Below are 1,894 nucleotides of genomic sequence, written 5' to 3'. Positions count from 1 at the left end.
ACATTTCAGGGTTCTTAACTCAGAATGGTACTAACCATATTAACCTAGATGCTATTTTCTCATTAACCATATTAATTTTCATTTATATTTGGTTATGGATCTTAACAGTTTATAATTCTTATTAATTCTAGTTCAGAATAACAGACGGAGTTATAACAAGTATACATTGTTTCTGGTAGATTTAAAACATTAGGCTAGTGGGTTTTCATCCTTGCTAACACTTTAGAACAATCTGTAGTTGTCTTAGTTAGGGTTTCTATTGCTGAGATAAAACACCGTGACCGAAAAACAAGCTGGGGTTGAAAGGCTTGATTCAGCTTATATTTCCATGTTGTTGTTCATCTCCAAAGGAAGTCAGCTGAGGAGTTCAAACAGGGCAGGAGCCTGGAGGGAGGAGCTGACGCAGAGGCCATAGAGAAGAACTGCTTACTGGTTTACTTCCCCTGGATTGATCACTTATAGAAGCCAGGACCGCCAGCCTAAGGATGGCACAACCCACCGTATACTGATCACTAATTGAGAAAATGCCTTACAGAAGGATCTCATGGAGGCATTTTCTCAGCTGAGGCTCCTTTCTCTGATAACTCTAGTTTGTGTCAAGCTGACACACAAAACCGGCCAGTTTAGTCGTGTCCAGTTCTGTGCAGCGTCGGATCTCCAGCGGCTTTGACCTTCTATTGTATACCAGTAGCATACCCTGAAACGGTAGGGACCAAAAATGACACAAAATATTTCCGATTATCCCCAGGGAAAGATCAGCTTTGCTGAGTACTTGCATTCATGTAACCTGGGGCAACAGCCGTAGAATTATTGGCAGGAGTCCTCTTCCCATTTCTTACTGGGGAAGGACTGTTGTCACATCCTGGCTGAAGCCCAGCAGCCCAGTTTCCTCTTGTCACCACCTCTTGGCTACACTAGCTGGCCCTTCGTTCAGACCTCTAGGCATCTCTTTGACCAGAAAGGACACTGAACTTGGAAAGGCAGGGCCTAGCACAATTTTGTGATAGCCCACCTATAATAGCCTGGACAAATAATTTTATGCCTTTGACCCGTAAATTTTTGTAACATACCTAAAGTTCTGAGACGCTTCATTCAATTTCTTTCTGTCAACCTCTATGAAAATGTGTTCAACTTTTGGCAATTCTGTGTGTTGTTTGGTAGACAACATGGCAAACATGCTGAGAAGATGCAAATTAGTATAAATGCAATGATGATTAATTTTTAAAAAGCACTAAAAGAATTTTAAAAGAATACAATCTAACTAATTTAACTTCTCTCCCAACTCCCTCTTTTCCTTCCTTCAAACCTTCTAAAATATTTCTCCCAACTTTCTCTCTAATTCATGGCCTCCTTTCTCATCAATTGTTTTGTTGTTGCATGCAAATATTGATAAATACACACACACACACACACACACACATATAACATGCTGAGGGCGTATAATGTTACTTTCATGTATGCTTTCAGTGTTGAATGTTTGGAGTTTTACAATAACTGACTATTGGTGTGCTGCTTCTTGTAAAAGACCACTTCTCCTTTTCTGAGCCTTCTTAAGTTGCCTATAGACCTTTGTGTAGGGTTGAGGCGTCATGGGTTTTCTCCATGCACTTTCGTCTGTCCAAGGTGTCTTCCTTGCTCAGCTCACATTTTGGGTAGTCATATGCTCTGCCTTTATGCGTGTAGCTTAATAACAGAGGTGATAGAACCTAAATTTATTTACAACCTTTTTTCTTTTAACTTTTGTTCATTTATTGTTAGAAATAAGGCAACTTATTAAGAAAGAAAAGCAAGAACAAGCAAGCAAGGAAGGAAGGAAGGAAAGAAGGAAGGAAGGAAGGAAGGAAGGAAGGAAGGAAGGAAGGAAGGAAGGAAGAAGGCACTTCCAAGTGTAGAA

This window comes from Myodes glareolus, chromosome 8 (assembly GCF_982192425.1).
Source record: "Myodes glareolus chromosome 8, mMyoGla1.1, whole genome shotgun sequence".
Taxonomy (NCBI): Eukaryota; Metazoa; Chordata; class Mammalia; order Rodentia; family Cricetidae; genus Myodes; species Myodes glareolus.
This window is presented reverse-complemented; position numbering follows the sequence as displayed.